General features: G+C 34.9%; 1 protein-coding gene across 9 annotated transcripts in view; it reads left to right on the forward strand.

Moving 5' to 3' along the window:
* Positions 1 to 23646, forward strand: part of LOC136031233 (myocyte-specific enhancer factor 2-like) — a 182428-nt gene that overhangs the window by 106980 nt on the left and 51802 nt on the right. For 2 of the 9 annotated variants that reach the window (XM_065710635.1, XM_065710628.1), the window contains exon 3: positions 16264 to 16361. The exons of 3 other annotated variants lie outside the window; for them this stretch is intronic. The gene's annotated coding sequence lies outside the window, so the exon portion shown is untranslated. Of the gene's footprint in view, positions 1 to 9731; positions 9908 to 16137; positions 16362 to 23646 lie in introns of those variants that run through there. 4 more of the 9 variants (XM_065710631.1, XM_065710636.1, XM_065710633.1 and 1 more) reach the window with 4 other exon arrangements.

Consider the following 23646-nt stretch of genomic DNA (forward strand, 5'->3'; position numbering starts at 1 on the left):
CCACACATTTTGGTATTTGCCCTTATCACCTGAAAAGGCCGACTCAGACTCCCAAAATATACAAATAGGACACTTATCCATGCTTCCCACCAAGTTTGGCTGAAATCTGATATCCATTCTAGTACATATCATGGCGGCCATAGTTTAAGGGCCCCCTCTTCTGCCCAGCAGTTGGATTGCGTTCTGACACCCAATAGGCACAACTAAGGCATCAACCTTGGCTTTCTTACTTTCGGTTGGATATTAATGTTTCCATTTTTAGATGTGCAAGGAAAAATAGTCTAGGGACTCGCTTATTTTGACGCTACATGATGTGAATTGAGCCTGGGTTGCCAAGAGGCACAATTAGGATGGCTAGCTCTTACTTTCCACTAAGTTTGGTTGACATCTGACGAATGTCATTTCTGACTGTGATTATACTGTGACCTGACTGTGATGTTTTGATCGTTTCCTGCCTATTACCAGTCGGCCAATGATGCGACTGAAAACTGGACTGATGAGGATTTAAGGTCCTCTACTTCTCCTCCTCAGAAAGATCAACTGGCTTGAACTCCGAAAAGAGCAACTAGTACATACAAATTTACTTCTCTCCAATACTGAATGAGACAACCCTTTGTGGTAGATTTTGTACTAACAACAATTTAGAAATCCCTTCCCCACTGTCGTTAGACAGAGTCCAGACGCACAAAAAAAAACATAATTAGAACATGTGCTCATATTTCTTGTCATGTTTGTTGAGATCGAACAGCTCCTTCGGATAGATATTACAATGACAGTAATTTACATATCTCCTCCACATAGATTAGATTGGGGCAGTATCTCCAAAAGGAATAGGACCCCCAAGAAATAATCCTCAAGCAATTTTACAACTAGTTTAATTGAGATCAATCCAGACATCCTTTGAGATGTCCTGGTTACAAGATTTTTTGGACGTTTTCGTTATATTACCTGTCCATAGTACACAGTAAGCTAGAAAAAAATTCCTCTGTTAGAGGAAGATTTTAAAAACTATTGATGAACCTTTCTTCTCCATTAGTGCTTCTCCATAACACACTGAAAACTTTAGAATTTATCAGAATTCCAGTGATTCGATTGAGTATCTGTTTTTACTTTAATAATTTGTCAAAATTTCAAAGAGTTCTTGGCAACAAACTGTAAGCAAAGAGTGCCACTCGGCCCAATAGTAACCGAAACTCATTTGATAATAATTACCGTTCGGTTACAATAGTAACCGAACGAACTTTTGATAATAATTGTTACATCAAAAGAATTGGCTTTTATGCTGATTCCAAATATATAAAATTTAAGTTTAATGTTACCCAGAAAATTTGCATGCTTATCAAAAAGAGGGGGAACCCCCTTAAAAAGTCCAGCAATCTTAATGAAAATCACATTATCAGATTTAGCATATTAGAGAATCCTACTGTAGATTTTTTAAGCTCCTATCTACAAAAATATGAAATATTGAATTTTTGGTAGGAAGAAAGATGACGGACGAGTGTTTTTTTTCAAAAAGATTGGAGGGCAACTAGCCCCCTTCCCATGTCCCTATTTCCCAAAAATATTCGTCAAAAATTCGGATTAGCCATTTGATTCAGTTGAAATGTTCAATAACTTGCTTTGGGGGTGAGGTGATCCCCCACAGCCCCTGGGGAAAGACTGTAAGCTGTGCAACCTGCCCATTTTTTACATACATCATCTTTTATTGGGAACATATTTTTGAGGGGGAAACTTCTGGAATGGGGAATTTTTCATGGGAATAATTTTTCTTGGGTCGGAAAGTTTCCAGAGAGAATTTTCTAAGGGAAATTTCACAGAGGAGAGAGGAAGGGGATATCCTGGCATGATTCGAAAAAAAACTCAAGTTTTTCAGCTGAAAGTGAAAAACATAAACATAAAGGAGAAACATAAAAACTTAAAACGAGCAAAAATTTTTCCGTATTTTAGGAGAAATTGTCCCTTCCTCATTCCTCGCTCTTACGCTAAAGTTTGACTTTTCGTCACAATTCTTTAAGAAAAACTGCTGAAAACACAGAGTAGTTGAATTTAAATGAGAAGTATTTTAAAGTACTATAAGACTAAAGAATGAGCGTTGGGAAGGGTTTGTCTCCCTTATATACGGAATAATTTCTGTTTTTTTTTAAGTTTTAATGTTGCTCCTTCTTTCAGCTTAATTTTTTTTATTTAATAGCGATTAGGGGTTAGATCAAAACACGAGCAGTTTGATCACATATGGATTTTAGCATGCTGCCACTACACGAATGTTAAACTGAAAGAATTTTACAAAATATCGGGATCAAATACGAATTTGTGGTTGTAACCCAATGGCTGTAAAACAGTCCAATTGGGTATGATCTTTCAACGGGTTTTGTGAATACGTAAGAAATGTAGGCGCTGGATCGTTATGTGCACAATTGAATGATGGAAGACCACAGGTGTGGACGTAAATTTGGAGGAAGGCATATAGACGCAAGTAGTCGGTTTGAGAGCAAATAGTGGAAACAAACAATAGACTGACGAAATTCTGGCTGAAGTCAGACCCCTAGTTGCGGGGAGGGAGTTAGGTCCAGAATCTTTTCAGCGGCATATCTAACAGAGAAGGTTGTCTGATCTTGGACAAACTTAATGGGGATTAAGAGCTAATATCTTAATTCAGCTTTTGGGAAGTCTAATATGCAGTTTCACCTTTACTGGGGGAGGGATCCCTGTCGCATCATGATTAAACAAAAGGAAAATGTTTTAAACTCTGAAAGTTAGGGATCTTTTATTTTTGAAATCGCACAGAACATATAATAATATCGTCGAAAACCTGTGATTTAAACGTTGAATATCTTTTCTAGCTTTTCAGAAAATTTGCACATTCATGTTTTTTACTTCTTTTTTTATGAAATTGACATGGGGTTGAGGGGTTAACACATTTTTAAAAATTAAGGGGTGGACAATTTTGTTGGTTCTTCCGATTATTTTTTCAATGAAAATCCAAAAAAGGTATTTTCCATATGATTTATATTTAATGCCATATTAAAAAAAACTCACATTGCCTCTTTAGTGTCTCCACCAAAGTTAGATAGAGATCGTTTTTAAGTTTTATTGTGCATACTAAAAAAAAAAAAAAAAAAAAAAAAAAAAAAAGACAAAAATCGTTTTTCTAAAAACAAATTTTTCTAATGAAGTAAATTGCGAACTTGAAACTAAAAACGAGCAAAATTTATTTTTTCATAGTTTATGCAGTATATATTTGCAAAACTGGTTTTGACAATCTGATTCGTGATGTCTCCTTATACTCAAATAGTTTTGAAAGACTTGTGCTTTATTGAAAACACAAAACGACACAACAAAACAGGATTGGGAGTAGAAAAATCGACAAGTAACCTTCATAAAAATGACTAATTTATATGACTCTTAATAATCTTTCACCAGCTATGGAACAATAAGTTGTCTACAATTTAATTATCTGAAAAGTCAAGCAATTTCAGCTATCAGTAAAGCGCTAGTTTTTCAAAATTTTACAAATATATGGAGATATATTGCAAATAGATGTTGTATCAACTGCGAAGCAATCATTCTGTTCGTTTTCAATTTCACTCTTTAATTCCATCAGAAAAAAACACTTTTAAGTCCCCCCCTCCCCTTGAGGCATACTCGTTTGAATTGCTCCGCAGCAATGAGCCTCGTCAAAATCTCAGAAACACTGCTGGGCATTTACATTTCTCATCTAGTTTTTTAATAGTTCTTTTTGGCTGACTTCTAAAGTTTCAGAAAATTTTAGAATTTTCTCCCGCAACGAAGTTAATAACCCTGGAGCTAGGAACTCTCCCATCCCTTTTTCATTACCTATTTATATTTTGATACTGTCTACAAGTTTCATGCCTCCTCCCCCCCCAGAAAAAACTGAAAGCTAATATATTAAATACGTTTCTAAATTTTTGGTTGCCACGGGCCGTGGTTCTGTCTTTACTAGGTTGCAGTTGTCGCCGAAACCATGATTTTACGTCACCATAATTGCTTGTATAACATGTCTTTTTATTTTAGCAATCAACATATTTTCAAGTTTATAATGTCCCTATTAATTACTGTAGTTACGACCTTTGGATAGAATTAGGCACTGAAGTTCAATCCTCATTTACCTCCCATGTCAGGCCTATGAGAAATGAGGCTTAGTCAACTTAATAATCCGTTGTGGAGAGACTCACTAAATTCACTTCCTTGAAGTATTATAATTTGGTTACGTCTATGATCATTCACAATTTCCTTTTAACCTTGATATGGACTCTGTTAACTTCAAACTGTTCTCTCGATTTCAGATGTTAGACTTGGAGTAGAAAGAGTAAACATGATATTTTTACCCTTGTCCCATTTCCCTTGGAATTAGACATTTTTAAGTTTTTGGCATGCAAGTCGTACTAGGAAATAGAACTCCAAAAAGAATTTATTTATGTTGACATTTTTGAAACCCCTTTGGATGCTTTACCATGAGAGCGTCTTGACCATTTACATATATATATATATATATATATATATATATATATATATATATATATATATATATATATATATATATATATATATATATATATATATGTATATATAGATATATATATAATTTTTAAATACTTTTTAAAAGGTTCTGATTGCACGGCCCTTGTGTTTCAGGAAACGTTCTTAAAGAATTGGGACAAAAGGTTGAACTTCAGCGTAAGGAGTGGGGTATCGAGGAGGGGGCAGGCTCACCTCATATACAGATTGAGTTTGGTGTAATTTTAATAAATTTTAATGTTGCTCCTTACTTCCAGTATATTTTTTAAAATTTAATTTTAATGATTTTCAAATAATTTTTTTTCTGTTCATGTCGAAATTTCCCCTATGTAAAAAATTTCTGAAACCGCACTGGCGAATCATGACAAAAAGAAAAGTAAAGAAGAGAGAACGAGGGTAGTGCGAGCCAGTAAAAAACGTAGACTATGATGCAAATGTATTGGTCAAGACTTCCGCTTAACCGTCCTCAGTGCACAATTTTAAAATAAAAATTAGCCTACTAATAAAAATCCAAGGATAATATAAAAAAATCAAAATTTTAAAACAGACAAAAGAACTAAAGTATGACGACCCTATCAATTTAACGGTGAAAGGGTAACTGAATAAAAATACAATACTGAATGACAGTTCAATTTTTTAATTTATACAGAGCATTTGTAAAGCTAATCGCTTCCCAGGTAAAACACCATCGCAGATTGGGTTAGGTTGCAAAATATTATTTTGTTGACTTATATAAAACTGATTAGAATTAAATAGTTCAGTATAAATGGGGCTTAAATAGGTTTCTCCAGTGTCTCTATTGCTAGCTACCTTTCGGTGAATGGGCTTTTTTGTCTCAACTGCCTCCCTGAAAACTTGAGTGATACCTTTAATGGGGGCAATAATGGAAGTGTTGTCAAATAAAATGAAATGGTGTGGATTGTCATACATGTATTGAGCCAAAGCGGAGTCAAAAATCTCAGGCCTTTGGCATAGCTCCATAGCTTTGTCGATAGAGGACTTGTGTTCCGGTTTATAGAAAAACTACAAATGATGATAGGTATTTGCATTTCTCTTCCAACCACCCTCCTTGCTTGAAAAGAGGATTCGTTATATCTTTAATCGATCATGTAATAAGAATATGCTCGAAAGCTCATATAATTCCAGAATTGAATTATCTGAAGGATATTTTGTTTTCCAATGGATATCCTATCAAATTACTGGAATCCGTCGTAGAAACAAGACAAAAAAAAGGCAGAAAAGGATGCATTGTCTCCGGAACCTCCAACAGATATCATGTCTTTGGTGGGTGATAAGAAAGTCTACTGTTTTACCCCACTTTCCCAAATTAAGTGACAAACTGCAAACAATTCTAATAAAAACATGACTTAAATGTCACTTCCAGAAATTTTAATAAAATTCAGAGCTGTTTTAACAGCGGCCAAGATAAAACGATCCCCACTTCAGGCTGTAATGTTTATAGGATTCCCTGTTCTTGTGGTTATTTCTATGTTAGAAGAATCCCCAAGCAATTGAGGGAGAGGTCGTCAAAACACAAGTCCTCTATCAACAAAGCTATGGAGCTACATCAAAAGCCTGAGACTTTTGATTCCGCCTTGACTCAACATGTGTATGACAATCCACACCATTTTATTTACTTGACAACACCTCCATTCTTGCCCCCTTTAAAGGCCTCATTCAAGTTTTGAGGGAGGCAGTTGAGATAAAAAAAAAAAAACACATTCACCGAAAGGTAGTTCTCAATAGAGACACTAAAGAAACCTATTTAAGCCCCATTTATACTGAACTAATGATTCTAATCAGTTTTATATAAATCAGTAAAATAGTATTTGGCACCCTAGCCTAATCTGTGATAGTATTTTACATGGGAAGTGATTAGATTTTCAAAATATTCATTATAAATAAAAAAATTGAATTACCGATTCAGTTACCCTTTCTCCGTTGCATTGAGAGGGTCGTCATATTTTAGTTCTTGTGTTTGTTTAAGGTTTGATTTTTTATATTATCCTTGGATTTTTATTAGTAATTTTCACATATCCTGCACTGAAGAAGTCTTGATCGAAATATTTCTATTATAGTTTACGTTTTTCACTGGCTCGCACTATCCTCGTATCTCTCCTTACTTTTTTTCGTTTTGTTCCTCAATATCAAAAATATTTTTTAGAACTCCCCCTCAAATGGAGAATTTCTTCCGCAGAAAATTTCCCCGCGGAGAATCTCTTCTGGTAATGATTCCTCCGTAGAGAACGTCTTATGTGAGAAATCTCCCCAAGTAAAAGACCCCCTGAGAACATCTCCACATGTAAAATGAAGTCGTCTACGAGAAAGTAAGACAAATAAAACGAATTCCGTATTTGAATTCTTGCAAAGCTCCCCCTTGTAAAATTTCCCCGGGAAGGTCGCCCCATACTTCCATCCCAGTGGGAAATTCACCTCGCAGAAAATCCATCTCCAGAAAGTCCCCACCCCCGGAAAAATGTCGGCATTCTTCCCAATAACAAATACTATTTGTTAACAATGGACAAATTTCATAACTTGTCGCCCTTCCTCTGGAGGCTCTGGGGGGTTATGTCATCCCCAAAAACATAGTTATTAGACCTGTCTACTATACTGAACAAAATGGTTGTCTCAAAATTTTCATCGGACGATTTTGGGGAATAAAGGGTGCGGGAGTTGCCCTCCAATTTCTGGGTCGCTTAAAAAGGCCATTAGAACTTTTACTTCAAATGAGCACTCTCCCAATCTCCTTGCACTATTGGTTTGATACGATCAATCTTGGGCAGAACAAAGAAAGAAAATAAAATAAATATACACGCATCCATGATCTTTCTTCTGATTAAATAAAACAAAATAACGTTTTTTAACTTCAAGTAAGGAGTGACATTAAAACTTAAAACGAACAGAAGTTATTCCGTATATGAAAGGGGTTGTCTCCTCCTCAACACCTCGGTGTTTACGCTAAAGCTTGACTCTTCCTCCCAACTCTACTTTTTAAAACAATAAAAAACTTGTAGTTAAAAAACTTGTTTTTTATTTAATTTCTGAATGTATTTTAATAAGTGCATGTTTTTATTTTGGTTCACCGCACGTGAATAATTAAAACGAAATGTGTCTATTTTTTTGGCTAAATGGCTTTCTCATAGTTTTGATCTGACGATTTTGATAAAAAAAAGGGGGGTGTAGGAGGAGGCCTAGTTACACTCCAATTTTTGGTTGCTTAAAAAGGCAACTAGAACTTTTATTTTTTATTACGAATGTTTTTATCATTAATAAATATACGTAACTTACGAATTAACTAACGCAACGAAATTCTATATTTTTATATTTTTATCACGTATATGAGGGGGTTCTCTTCCTCGTCAATGCCTCGCTCTTTGCTCTAAAGCCTCAATTTCGTCCCAATTCTTTAAGAATGACCCCTGAATTACAAAAGCCGTAGAATAAATAGTTGAAATTATTAAAAATACTTTAGCGTAAAGTGAGGTATTGAGGAGGAGACGAATCCCCTTATATACATAATAATTTCTGTTCGTTTTAGGTTCTAATGCTGCTCCTTACTTCCACCTGAAAGAACTTTTTTTTATTTATTTTCTCATTGTTTTTTTTTAAATAATGCTAGAAAATCCTTCAGCCCCTTCATGGAAATTTTCTTCCCTCATGATAAACTCCTCCATGGAAAGATCTTCCCGGATAACCTCTCCCACAACCCCCCTTTAACGTGAAAATTCCCCCTGAAAACGTATGTACAAGTCCCAATAACCATTATTATTTGTAAACAATGGTCAAAGTTTGTAACTTGCAGTCCCCGGGGACTGTGGGGGATTAAGTCGTCCCGAAAGACATGATTATTAAGTTTTTCGACTATGCTGAACAAATTGGCTATATACAAATTTTGATCCAGTGACCTTGGGAAACAAATGAGCGTGGGAGGGGGGCTAGCTGTACTCCAATTCTTTGGTCACTTAAAAAGGCTACTAGAACTTTTAATTTCCGCTAGAATGAGCCTTCTGGAGACATTCTAGGACCACTGGGTCGATACGGTTACCCCTGGGGAAAAAACAAAATACAACAAACAAACACGCATCCGTGATTCTGAGAAAAAATACAAAATTCCACATTTTTGTAGATAGGAGCTTAAAACTTCTACAGTAGGGTTCTCTGTGCGCTGAATCTGTTTCTAGAATCAGCGTAAAAATGCGATTCTTTTGATGTACCTATTGGTGTCGAAGTCCAAATTCCAAATTCCATTTTTTAGAGATTCGGCTGCTATTGAGCCGGGTCGCTCCTTACTACATTTCGTTACCACGAGCTTTTGTTTGACAAAAAATACAAAATTCCACATTTTAAAGGTGGGAGCTTGAAAACTCTGCAATAAGATTTTCCAATACACAATTCCAATCTGATGGTGGAATTTTCAATAGGATTCCAAGATTTGGGAGATGTCTCCCTCCTTTTTTGAAAATCAAGCAAATTTTCTCAGACTCGTAGCTTTTGATGGGTAATATTAAACTGAATAAAATTTATGTATTTGGAATCAGTATAAAAAAGCATTTCTTTTGATGCATCTATTGTTACCAAAATTCTTTTTTTTAGAGTTTCGGTTACTGTTGGGCGAAGTCGCTCCTGGCTTACAGTTCGTTACCATGGACTGTTAGATCATTTTTTCCTGAAAAATCTTGTGAACCCACCTAAAGGTTCGAACTTTGTGTGTATACACAGATTTATATATATATATATATATATATATATATATATATATATATATATATATATATATATATATATATATATATATATATATATATATATATATATATATATATATATATGTATTGACGAAGTTATTTTACATATATGGCGTCTCAAGATGTAGTAATCAAGATTTTCTTAATCCTTAATTTGTTTTACTTGTTGAGTTGTAATTTGTAATCATCTCGAGTGTTTGCATTAATTGAAAAGGGAAAAAAAATTCCGACCGAATTAGGCTTATTTTTCCCTCTGTGAAAGAATCGAACGAAGGAGAGTACAGTTATCTCTCCGTTCGTGTTATTCGTGATGGCGTTTCTTTGGCAGTATTTTCTCCAGCTCCAGGTAGAAGCCAATTCCAAGGGAAGCTGAAGATGACGTAAATACACACCTTGCCAATCGAGGTTCGCGATCACCTCTGGAATACCTTTTCCCTTTTCTTGAGGAATTCTCCCGTCAGTGTTCTATTTTTGGTCGTTCCTGACGGAACTATTTTTGAGTTCCCAAGCCAAGCCTAAGTGAACAGAAGTTCTTGGACCTGTGGATCTGGAATTGGAGTTGGGAATTATTTTGGGACCCCCTGTTTCCCTACCTGTTTCGACGTTCGGAAATAACCTACTCACAGGTTGGTACGGTGCAAATAAAAAAAGATTCTTGGCTAAGTAAACAGAGAGAATGTGTAGTATAGTACTTGTTGGACCAACATGTTTGCTGTCCAAAATGAGAACACACTAATGGCATTGTGTTTATGTGTGTAGAAGGATTTTTAGTTTAAATGGCCAATAAGTGAAAGGAAAAAGCATTATACAGAGTCAAAGATTAGAAACACAGTTTTCGAAAGCTTAACAGTCGAAAGGATAAAGTAGTAAAACGAAATAAAAAGTTAATCATCTGAAAAATTTACTTTTCCAAGGAGGCCTAGAAAAATACAAAGCTAATAGGAAAAGTACTGACCTTTTCCAGCTCATGATTTTGACATGAATAGTTCGTTCTGATTTAAAAAATATATTTTGCTTTTAGAAGCTTTCAAGATTTAGTTTCTTTAGTATATTTTCCAGATCGTCCTATTGCAATTAAATGGGTGGTCTTAAAGTCTGGTTCCGGGCAAAGCAAATGGATTCAGATCAGGAAAAAACTAATCAAATAAATTATTTTAAATGAAAGAAAAATGATAGATGGAAAGAATTTAATTAATCGAGCAATTAATGTATCATATATATCTTTCATGTTCAGGACTCTTTGAGCAACATGATTTTTTTTTTCCATTCTCCACATGTTTAACCTGAATTTAAAGACCTGAATTAAGTCAACAGCACTAGCATAGACTAGGCCGGCTGTCATATATCTCAAAACGAAATACCTTTACTTTGTTCGTCTTTTTCTGTTCTTGGCTTATCCCTAGTCTACCTAGGCCTATGCCTCTAGCTAAACATTAAGTTTTTTGCAAACGCGAGGAAGTGGGCAACACTTTGAAAACAAGTTCCCATCATTTCAGGATAATGCAAAACTGTAGAGCTTACTTCTAAGATAGAGGGGCAGATGTATAGACTACTTTCCTCCTAAAGCAGATGGCCTTGTTTACATCTTGTTCCTGTAATTAATTCGAAGCTGGCTTTTAACAGTCCTCTATATTTATTATATATTGAAAAACTAATCTTAGCTTTTAACCAACGAGCCGTAGAACAGCATAGTTTTCGATCAATAGTGGCCACTCCCCCATTAATATTATTTTGGGAGTAGCTCTGGCCCCAAGTCAATTAAAGTGAATCTAAGTTCCCATGTTTTTTTTTTTTTTTTTTTTTATGTACTCGGTTCAAATTTATATTGGCAATTTGATTTAGGATCATAGAACAGCTAGCTTTAGCTTCGAAATTTCCTTGCTCTGAAGTATCAGATTTTGGATTCGTATAAAAAAAAGTTTTAATATGCCGGACAGGAAAAAAGATGCAATTAGGAAGGCTCATTAATTGGATTCACCGAGACAGTTGAGGATCTACTGCCTCCATATAAAGCAGATGTGAAAAAATTCCGAAGGAGAGTTTCGGATAATTTAATGTTGTCTTAATTCAACCAAGTTCTGCGTCTCTTTCATGGACTGAATTAATTTTTTCCCTGTATTCTTGGTAAAAAATTGTAACATTCTTTGGTGTCATAAAATGTGCATCTTTTTTATGTGATCATTGTCCTTTTTCGTTTAATGTGCTGGATGTATGTGTACATGAAAGTAAAAGAATAATTGACAGGGAAGATCACTGGATACTTTTGTCAAAGGCACTGAGACAGTAGGTTGGAGGCAAAGAGGAGCTCACGCGAGTTCCCATCAATTTCCTTATGTTCTATATTTAAACAAACTATATATATTTAAACTAGATAAGTAAAATGACCGAAATAATTTTTTTGCAAGGCCTTGAAGACAATTGATACAATTTCAACGCTGAAATAACTCACATTTCACGCAAAATCAAGCCAACTTTACGCTTGACCATTCACGTTGACACATATTGGTCTGATACCAACAAGCGGGGCATTTGTGATTGCCTCTCTTCACTGTCGTGGAGGAAACGAATCAATGGTCAAAAGAAAACCTGGACATCTACCGTCAGTTTAAAGCTAGAATAACTTCAAGGTTTTCGGTAAATATGAAAGAAGTGGAATCAAGACTGTTTGACGATAATCGAACCAGCAACTGCATACATAACCTCCTGCAGTCAGACATATAGCCGGAACGTAAACGCCAACCAAAAGCCTCGAAACATGAAACAAGTATACGTACAGTCTGGTTCTGTTCCGATTAATGGAAGTAAACTAAGGTTTCCTGTATATCCCACTGTTCTTTTTCGGTTGCATTTAGTGCATGTATCTCAAATGCTCTGAACAATTGTAATATCCAGCCCGATATTTGCCTACCCCTATTTTCAAGCGGTTGTGTGTTTTTTGTCACTCATAACGGATCCGGCCAAAACACAAACTAGTCTGCTTGAAATTAGGCCGTTATATTAGTTAAAACGCAAATGAAAAAAAGGGATAGAATTGAGTAGAAGGAAAAAATAGATGTATCCCTTTAAAGTACATTTTTATTACAAGAGAAGTCAGATTAGTACTTACGTGTTATCCCGACAACACTCAAGAAATGAAGGTTAATCATAATGAAATATACTCAAATGTGATGGAAATAAAATACTTTAGTAACAAAATTATGGAAACTACAACGAAAAATTAAGCATAGCAGGCCGCCTAGAACGCATTATGTTAAATACCTAAACTAACAAAACCTAACCAAAATACTAACTCTATATATTGAATACCTAACTAAACCATAGCTTCAACATTGTTTATTTCGGTGAACCTAAGCTAATTGTCTCAGCACGGAGTATGGTAAACCGGTTTTTAGCAGCAAAATTCTTAAGTGTTGTCGGGCGAACACGTAAGTAACGTCTGATTTTCAGCATTTCTAGAAGGAGTATAGTCCTTCGAATTAATCTTGGTCCTCCCGCCTCTTTGCAGATATTACGCTGAAGAAATTTCAACCCTTCTTGTGATTGCCAATGTGCATTAACTAGAGACAAAAACATGTGAAACCTTGCACGAGACGCAAAAAGATAAAAGCAACGTAAGGACGTTTTCTGAGGGTTTTATAAGAGCAGTAATGGTTATTTTAAGACGATTGTTGTTTCAATAAAGTAGAATTGGAATGGAACGTAAACAAACAAGAAGTAATAAATACACTTATTTTTTATAGCATTTTGCATTGATCCTAACCTTTATTGTTTCATTCCTTTGGTACCAACATTGATTCTAATTATTTAGGCTAGCTGTCCGATCTCCAGAATTTATATTGAGCTCTTAAATAAATTAAATAAAAAAACAAGTTTTTTTTAACGGAATTTTCTCAGGCTCGTAACTTTTGATGGGTAAGACTAAACTTGGTTGTAGACTAAATTATTGATATAAGACTAAACTTATATGTTTAAAATCAGCATTAAAATGCGATTCTTTTGATGTAGCTATTGATATCAAAATTCCATTTTTTTAGAGTTTTGGTTACTATTGAGTCGGGTCGCTCCTTACTACAGTTCGTTACCACGAACTGTTTGATACATGAGATGTCCACTAAAGTAAGGATATGCAAACTAAAGGCTATGTGCAGCCCGCCGTAGTATATTATGTGGCCCGTAGACAAATATCCGTTGCTCGTTGTGATCGTTTTGGAAAATAAACCCCCTATAAGCAGTTCCTCGATAAGTATGAATTATAAAACACTATTTGATATTAAGCTTTGAAAACATTATGTAAACTGTTGTAAAATATTAAGCTTAGAAACTGTTTCATTTTCAAATAAAATAAATTGTATTTTTTTTCATTTAGTGTGAAAGTTAAATCAAATAATACATGATTATATATTATCATTGGTACATATCTGTCATAACGACCCCATTCAAGAAGTGAAGTTGGGCTAATCCTAATGATATATACCAAAACATGATGAAAATATAATACTTTAGAAACAAATTTGGGCTATATATTTGCACATTAGGAGAGGGAGGGTAAAGTATAATAGGTCGGCGTTCAAAATGTGTTAGCTATAATTATGCTGCATATTATGAAGTAAGAGTTGTTTTCTGACTTCACACTGTCCAAATACTTCCCCCTCCCCTAATGTGCAAATATATAGCTCAAAATGTATAAGTCTAATGTGTTCTGTCAGTCGCCACTGGTTCTCCACTGAGCGTAAGCTAATTGTCTCACAGTATAGACAGATGAGACCAATTAATTCTTGATTTTTACACAGCGTAATTTTTAAGTGGGGTCGCTATAACAGATAAGTACCTTATCATTAATTCTTATATTTTTGTCACTAAAGTATATAATATTTGCGGCTACCGTTAGCTATAAAGGCTGCAGTGTTGCCCTCTGTAGAAAACGTCCATCGGTGTACTAGAGCATCCTGTCTCGACTATTTTACTGTTGCTGTCCCAACATTGGTCAAGTCCAAGCTAGTCATCTAACGACCCTTTTATAGCAGAAATAATGTGGGTCTAATTATCTGTTTTATGACAAAAGCTTCATAATCTCATCAACATACTGATTGACGAATCCTTCTTCATTTTTCCAAGTTTTTACTTCTTGTTTGTATGTACAATTTCATATCTGTTTCACAGAAATTCAAAATAAATCGATCAAATCGCTTTCGTACAAAAGCGTTTAATTTTTTACTGTGATCCACTGTCCATGGGATCTTGACACTCCTGGGGGTCCTGTCTTCCAGGTTGAGACACGATGTGCTAGAAAATATAGGCCTGTAGCTTAGTACGGCCTTATGTTTTGCTCCAGAACCTGAAATGTCTGCTTTATATTTTGACGTCAGTATTGCCATGGACACTAATTAAAAAGCTTATAAATACAAATTTATCGAATTTATCATCATTGTATATGAAGTTTCTAGTGTGTTGCTATCGTAGATTATAAAATAAGTTTTTCTTTTTTTCTTATTATTAGCGTATGGAAAAAGGTCGAAATAAATATCTTAATTAAATTCACATATTAATGTTCAAGCACGGAGATGGGCAAATTTTAGGTCTTGCTTGTCGATCCTTTCTTAAAACACAGCAAAGTAATAAAACATTGCCTTTGCAATCAGAAGTAGTTTTAAGGGGGGAGAGCACTTGCCTCGGATCTAGAAATTTTTATTGGCGAAACTTGTCAAATAAATAATCTAACATTTAAAAACATATTGTAATATTTAGAATCTTATTTTTATTATAATAAAGTAAAGGGTGTATTTTAGACACCCTCAAATAGCAGAAATTATAGATAGCAGAAATTATTCCGTATATGAAAGGGGTTGTTCCCTCCTCAACGCCCTGCTCTTTACGCTAAAGTTTGACTCTTTCTCTCAACTATACTTTTTAAAACTGTAAAAAACTTTAGCGTCAAGAGCGGGGTGTTGAGGAAGGAACAGCCCCTTTCATATAAGGAGTAATTTCTGTTCGTTTTAAGTCTTAATGTCGCTCTTCACTTTCAGTTAAAAAAACTTTTTTTTTAATTTAATCTTGTTCATAGGACATCCCCATCGACGCTGCGATACTGGAAGGAATTAAGAAAGTAGGGGTTGCATCACTTATATTTTAAACTGTTAAGGAGCTGAAAATCAATACTTAGGGGTTCCGAGATATGCCAAGTCAAGCAAAAGAGTATTAGCAAATGAACCTTCCTCTGATCATGTTTCTATCGCAAATTTTTGTTGTGGTGTACCGTGGAAGAAAACGAAAATATCATGTCCCATCCTGGTTATTATAACCAAAACAGTCAGGAATATAATTCCAGACTATTTTGGCCGTTATGTCTATATGCCCACATGTAAGATTTTTTGCTTACAAAGAATCCGATGATGAAGTTTTATTTAGGTTTTTACCAGATCAGAAGGGTTCACTCCTTTCTGAGAAATAGGCTGATTTTTATTTTTTCAATTGTAATTACTATAGAAATTTACTATAGGATGGTAGATCCTACGTCAATAATTATTATTATTGTTTTTAGTCAAAAACCCACAGGAAACGTGTCTCTAATTAACTTCCCCGAATCTGAATGCTTGAATTCTACATACTCTTTTCGGATAATCGCTTCAACAACCATAACATAAGTTCTGCTGTGATGCACGTTTTCCAAATGAATCCTCAGCTTTCTGTTGATTAAGAAAAATAAATTAAATAATCATTTAAAAAGATGCAGATGAATATTCTTAAAATGTCTTGATTAATCCGTGGGATATTTTCCATTTTTTGTACTGCGGTTAGTTACTAGTTGTTTTTTTCTAGCCTTGAGCCAAGATGCGCTTTTTGAGCCTCACAGTAGTGTGCTCTTATCAAAGCGAACATTATCGTACTTTTAATTGACATTGCATGCGCTGGTTCTGTTGGTTAAAAAGAGCTTGCTCTCAGGCTACTTATTCTTATTATTTCCTTTTGTTTTTCGTTTTTTTAGATGTCTGGACATGCGGTAGTGATCTCAGTGAACCTGTGTAACTTATAACGGATTTTTTAACTTGATATTTACTACGGATACTGTTTGCCTGGTTTCAGGTAAATATTATGTTGTGTTTAGTAATTGGTTTCTGAGAAAAGACAGTGTTATTGAAAAATCAGATCCATTTAGACCCCAGCACGAAAAAAATAACTTTTGGAGTGTTGACTCTCTACTTTTCCTTGGGGGGTGGGGGGCGTGTAAACTTCAAAAAATCTGTTGTTTAGGATCGAATATCTAGAAATTTTTCTCAGTTATTATATTTAGATATGTTTTAAGCAATCTGTGGATTAGGCGAGTTCTTAAGTCTTGAGATATTTCTTAGCTGTCTATTCCCCCATCCTCTAATATACAGGTTTGTTTTCGATGCCAATTGGGCCATTTTACGGAATAGCATAATTCGAAAATATAGATACGATTTGGAAAGTTTCAACAGTAACGGAAAAAAATGGACGTTTTTACTCCTTATTGACTTCCACATGCAGGTTTATACCCTGGCTTTCAATGCGAAGAGACGGCTGCTAACAGTTTTAAGGCATGATTTAGTCATTTGATAAGGGTGAAGTGTGTGTTTTTAACTTATGCTTCCGATTTGAGTGGGAGCTAAAACCCGATACCCGCCTACCCAGGTAGACCTTTTAGATACGTGGGTTTGCTATTTGTAATCCCTTCTCCGGCTAACAGGTTCTTGTTTTAGTGGATGTCTTTAAATTAGTTTTTTTTTCTAAATAGTTAGGTATCATTTATTTCTCTGCGTTTCTACAAGATAAAATAAAAATAAACAGATTACCCTAAAAAGTTTAGCCCTTGGCTAGTCGAATCCTGATTACTGCACAAACAGTGTATTGCAAACACTGTGCAAAAACTTGCCATATCGTTTAAACATCTATTAGATTCGTGTAAAAAAAAGAAGAAAAACTGTACGTGGAGGATGCCGGGATTGCAATTGCCTCTCAAATGGAAAGACAATTTCACAAAATGCAAATTGTTTGCTAGACGGCGAATTTAATCATATAATAAGTAGGATTTAAATATCTTTGAAGACTGGTTCTTACTGGAATTTTTCCTAAACTATTATGAATGTTCGATGATTTTTAGTCTTCTTCTTCATTTAGTATTATTCTAGTGAATAGGATAGCAATTATCCCAAAAAATATATAAGAACACGCAGCATTTTGATCACTGTTCTTCCTATAAAAAATTAAACTTTTAATTGTCAGAAGATTTTTATTGAAATCGTTATTAGGAGGCTTCTTATTGGTCAAGTCTAGACCTACAGCATTTCTAAACAAATGAAAAATATACCAACACTTTAACAAAAGCAACAATTTTGAATGGTAATATTTGAGGTGAAAAAAAGAACTACTTAAAAATCATAATCTGTTGAAATATCTACTATAGGCCTACTGTGTAATTTCGCAGCCATTTACTTTTAAAATTATGTTGAAACTCAACGGAATTGCATGACAGGTCGTCGCTCGTTTAGTACTCATCTCACACAAGGAAGATATATTTCGACCTAGTTTTAGGCTGATTGGCTCCAATATCTTCCATTTCTTAGTGCCTGTTCTGCATTTCTTCCAGCTGTCTTTATTAGCGTTTGTATGTTTGCTTTCGTAGCAAGGAACTGGTTCTTCATATCAAAACATTTTTAAGTCATCGCCCTCGTTTTTGGAGGTACGCCATGCGTTCTATGCGTCAATTGGGTAGACTTTTCGTGTGAGCAAGAGTAGCCAAATAAAAAGAGCTATGCCGTAAAAAAAACAAAAAACATTAGCATCTGCAAGCAAACATGTTGGATCACTGCGTAAGATGGAACCGGGTTCTTAACTTTTTTTTATCCTTTTTCTTTTTGCATGAGATATTTAGATTCGCCATTATGAATATTGTAATCCCGTGATGAAAATCTCTAAATTAGTTTTAACACATTAGAGAAAGGATAATAGTTGCTACCTCGTGATCATAAGAGAAGCCAAATTCATTCAGAACTACGGAGCTGATTTCGTCAAACTGAGATTTAAAGCCTGTGCCCTCATACTCGGTGCTCAATCGATTCGTCCAATAGGCAGTTGTCCTACATCTCAAGATTACTTGGTTTTTAAATTTTATATATATATATATATATATATATATATATATATATATATATATATATATATATATATATATATATATATATATATATATATATATATATATATATATATATATATATATATATATATATATATATATATATATATATATATATATATATATATATATCTTCTATCTCACTTGAAGGAATAATTTAAATTTGGATCCCTTGACGTTATTGTTACTATTTTTTTTTTTTTTACTGTGTTTTGAATACCTGGGACAAAAACCTTGTAGAAGCAACTTGTCGTCAATGGGAGTTTAAAACCCCTGATGCAGATTTTCAATTTTACTGCTATCCTATAAAGTTTGTGTTTTTTTAATTTTGCCGAATCGAGACCCCAGAGCTTCAGCCATCGAAATCTTTACTTTTTTCTTTCTATATCTCCTTGCAGTAGGATATTGTTTGGGATAGACAATATCTGTCTATACTAGTCTTAATATCACCACTAGTCTTATTAATCCGTCACTCCATTTAGCGATATTCTTCTTCTAATGATTTCTAGTTTGTTTGCTATTTTGGAGAAAAATAATAAATACTTTCAATAATAAATCTGCCAAAAACTATAGAATCAGTTTTAGTGCAGTAAGTAAGTAATTTATCATGAAATTCTTCTGTATCTTATACTTTGTAGATGTTCTACTATATATTCCAGATTTATATTTACAGATTATGTATTTTGAAATATCAATTGAAATATATTGAAATCACACTTGTAATTATCAATTGGGTATATTTCGTGCATTCTAGAAGGCTTTCAAGAATGCATTAGTCAAACTTTCGCAAAAATAACTCAGAAGGGTGGGGTAACAACATTCGCATCTATAGTAGAATTTTTGCCGTTTATAGTTTTAACATCGCTTTTTGCTTTTGTTCGGAAAAATTGTCTTATTTGATTTTAATCTTTACATTTGATCCAAGAATCTTACCGAATCATTAAAAGGTGCGTAACAAAGATAAGGATAAGCGATTAAAACAAAGGTGTTTGGTGGTATCAATTAATTGGTGACGAATATCCTTTGGGCATCTACTATAGCAGTAATTACAGATCATGCTACTGTTTTGGTGATATTTAAAGCTTTTCGTTATTAGAGGAAAGCATTAATTGCTTCCCAAAATATATTTGTCTAGTCTACCATTCATTATCTCACAGATAGCTCACCGTAGTGTCCTTTATATATGGTAGTTCACCTGAAAAAAGTTGCCTAAAATAGTTTTAGTTCCATCATGCTTGACTTTTTCTTGCTTATTCATTTACTTGAATTGTATAGCAAATACAGGCTCGGTACTTCGTCCAAGTCTTTTCTGTCTATTGTCTGTGAGAGCAAGATGTTGCTGATATCACAAGATGTCATTGTATGAATGCTGCTTGAGCGAAAGTTTCGTAGTGATTCGGAGACAGAAACTTGTAAAAACACGGAACAAATTGTTATTGAATGTACTTTTATCGTACATTCATCATATCTCAGACTGATACAAAATGGTTGAAAAGGAAGGTACTGCATACCTCTCCAAAAACGTATCTGTTAACCCCATCTCCAAAAAACGAGGACCTCCCCCCTTTCTGAAAAAATTAAATATATTTTGTGCTAAAAATGCATTACTTGCAAAAGCTGGAGCTCGACTTCTTGGTACTTGTCGTCTATTGGGAACACATTCAAAAATCACGCTTAGGTCACATCTAAGAAACCGGTTTCATAGTTACAAAAACAAGTGATGGAGGATCCAATACATTATACTTAGACAGAATGCATTGGACTTCTATAATTTGGGCTATATTTTTGCGCATTAGGGAGGTTAGGTTGGGCCGGGCTAGGTTTCCATTATCTTGTTTCTAAAGTATTATTTTATAAGCATTAAAGTATTATTTATAAAGTTTAAAACATTTTGTGAATGGTAGAAATGTCCCACTATGTCAAAATCAGAGTCAAGGAAAGATTTTAAATTTGCTGGAGTTGAGGGACTAAGTAGTTAATTGGGTCCGTGCACCTTCAAACACCGACCTTCCTTTTCTTTGTGCATAGCCGTGGTATACCTTTTTCGATTTATGGTTAATGAGGTGTTATTTAGGTAATACTTTTTAATGATTAAACTGAAGGAATTAAAAATATTCAATATCGCAGCTATGCTACTCTAAATAAAAATACATTAGTATTTTTGAAAAAAAAAAATTGTTGAGAATATTTTCTCTAAATGGCGTAACCCTCCTTACATATGATTAAATAAAAGAAAAAAACTCCGAAAAGGAAGTTTTTCAAAGAAAAGTAAAGGCTGTATTAAACTTAAGATCAGAAGGTATATAAACCTACTATGTTTCACACTTAAAAAGACCAGAAATTACTATTGAAGCACAAATGAAAACCAAAACGAGCAGAAATTAAATAAATAATCATAGCAAATAAAGATACGAAATTTAATAATATAAATGAATAATTAAATCATAAAACGAGTTAAACTTGAATTGAATATGCAAATTAAGCTTAAAACGAAAAAAAAATTGCTAAAAACAGGAGTTTGGCTACTACCCCCCTCCCTAACTGCAACAGCCTAAAGCCTGCTGCGTCGTTGGTGCTTTACTGAAAACGAATTATACTACAAGTATTTCTTTTCTACTTATTACAACATTGAACAAAAAAATACAGTGAAATAAAGTCTTGGAACTGATGAACTTTCAGCAATTAATATCTTTAAATATCAAATATTCAGTTTAATTTTATTAGTTTTTTCTAAGACATTTCATGATACACATAGTTTTCACTACAAACAAGGTATATAAGGAGGGTCGCCCCCTAATCAATACCTCATTCTTTATGCTAAAGTTCAAATCTTGTCCCAATACTTTAAGAATGACTGCTGAATCACAAAGGCTGTTTAGTTAGAATAAATAGCTCTTTTAAAAGTACAAAAAAAAATTAATGTAAAGAGTGAGGTGTTGACGACGGGGCAACCCTCCTCATACACATAATAATTTCTGATTGTTTTAAGTTTTAATTTTGCTCCTTACTTTCAGTTGGAAAAAACTTGTTTTTATTTAATTTCTGATCATGTTTTAAATAGTACTGGGAAATCTGGCTCCTCTTCCCACATACTCCCTCCCCGCGAACCCCCACCCCTCCAGAAAAATCTGCTGAAAACGTTTGTATGCTTCCAAATAATCAATATTATGCCTAACATTGGTCAAATTTCATAACTTGCAGCCCTTCCCCCGGAGACTGCGGGGGGGGGGGGGGTTAAGTCATCCTAAAGGACCTAGTTATTAGATTTTTCGACTATGCTGAAATAAATGGCAAAATTTTGACAAGGTTATTGTAGAATAATGAAGTTGGGAGGGGGGCCAGCTGCCCTCCAATGTTTTTGGTCACTTAAAAAGGGCTCTTGAATGTTTTATGTCCAATCAGATCAGCCATCTCCCCAATCTTCTGCGATCACTAGTTCGATATAATTACCCCTAAAAAAAAAAAAAAAACGTATCTGGGATATTTCTTCTGACAAAAACAGTAAAATTCCAGATTTTTATGGCACTTGGCATCTACCAAGTGACATATAGCGACCGCAAATTCTGTCGGTCGGTCTCTCGGTTTGTCTGTCTGTCCCAGTTTTTCTAGTTTATGCACTTCCAGCTAAGCTAGGACGATGAGATTCGGCAGGCGTATCAGACACAAGACCAGATTAAATTAGAAATTGTTGTTTCCCCAATTCGACCAACTGGGGAGGGGAGTGGGGGGACGGTTAAATCGAAAAAATTAGAACAAATGAGGTATTTTTAACTTACGAACGGGTGATCAGATCTTAATGAAATTTGATATTTAGAAGGATATCGTTTCTTAGAGCTCTTATTTTAAATCCCGACCGGATCTGAAGATATTGGGGGAGAGTTGGGGGGGAACCTAATATCTTGGAAAACGCTTAGAGTGGAGGGATCGGGATGAAACTTGGTGGGAAAAATAATCAGAAGTTCTAGATACGTGATTGACCTAACTGGAACGGATATGCTCTATTTGGGGGAGCGGGGGGGGGGGGGTAATTCTGAAAGATTAGAAAAATGAGGTATTTTTAACTTACGAAGGAGTGATCAGATCTTAATGAAATTCCATATTTAGAAGGACCTTGTAAGTCAAATCTCCTATTTTAAATCCCGACCAGATCCAGTGTCATTGGGGGGGCATTGGGGGGACCTGAAATCTTGGAAAACGCTTAAAGCGGGGAGATCAGGATGAAACTTGGTGGGAAAATAAGCACAAGTCCAAGATACGTTACTGACATAACCAGACCAGACCCGCTCTCTTTGGTTGGGTCGGGGGGGGGGATTAATCGGAAAAATAAAAAAAGAGGCAATTGTAACTTACGAACGGGTGATCAGATCTTAATTAAATTTGATATTTAGAGGGATCTTGTGCTTTGGAGCTCTCATTTTAAATCCCGACCAGATCCAGTGACATTGGGAGGAGCTGGAGAGGGAAACCGAAATTCTTGGAAAACGTGAAAATTGTGGTATCTTTATCTTACGAGTGGGTGATCGGATCTTAATGAGACCTAATATATAGAAGGATCTTATGTCTCAGATGCTCCATTTTCAATTCGAATCGGATCCGGAAACATGGGAGGCTGGAGGGGAGAAACAGAAATCTTGGAAAACGCTTAGAGTGGAGGGATCGGGATGAAACTTGATGGGAAGAATAAGCACAAGTTATAGATACGTGATTGACATAATTGGAACGGATCCGTTCTCTTTGGAGGAGCTGGGGAGGTGTTAATTTGGAAAAATTAGAAAAATTGAGGTATTTTTAACTTAATAACGGGTGACCGGATCTTAATGAAATTTGATATTCAGAAGGAACTCATGTCTCAGAGCTCTTATTTCAAATCCCGACCAGATCTGAAGACATTGATGGGATTTTGAGGGGGAAACCGGAAATCTTGGAAAACGCTTAGAGTGGAGAATTTGGGATGAAACTTGGTGGGTAGAATAAACAAATATCGTAGATATGTGAATGACGTAACTGTACTGGATCCGCTCTCTTTTGGGGAGTAAGGGGGTGGGGTTCAGTGATTTGGCGAGTTTGGTGCTTCTGGACGTGCTAGGACGATGAAAATTGGTAGGCGTGTCATGGAGCTGCACAAATTGACTTGATAAAGTCGTTTTCCCCGATTTGATCATCTGGGGGGCTGAAGGGAGAGGAAAAAATAGACAAAATGAGGTATTTATA

This window comes from Artemia franciscana, chromosome 9, assembly GCF_032884065.1.
Source record: "Artemia franciscana chromosome 9, ASM3288406v1, whole genome shotgun sequence".
Lineage (NCBI taxonomy): Eukaryota > Metazoa > Arthropoda > Branchiopoda > Anostraca > Artemiidae > Artemia > Artemia franciscana.